Raw genomic sequence first — 261 nt, 5'->3', positions numbered from 1 at the left:
TATAGGGTCAAAAGAGCTTCGAGTCTCAACCTGGAGCACGTGGTGGCTAGCCACTGCTTCCTCCCAGGGAAACCCTCATCTCCGATGGTGGAAGTGCAAACATTCACAATTCATTCAACAGCATATATGCATTTATACTTAGCCATAATCATGGCTCCGCCGTAACACGGCAATAGTCTAGCCATCCGACTCACGGTTAAATCCATAACCAGCCAATTCATTAATAATTACGGCCCTTCGGCCCATGGCACAACAAGCACT

This window comes from Arachis ipaensis, chromosome B02, assembly GCF_000816755.2.
Source record: "Arachis ipaensis cultivar K30076 chromosome B02, Araip1.1, whole genome shotgun sequence".
Classification (NCBI taxonomy): Eukaryota; Viridiplantae; Streptophyta; class Magnoliopsida; order Fabales; family Fabaceae; genus Arachis; species Arachis ipaensis.
This window is presented reverse-complemented; position numbering follows the sequence as displayed.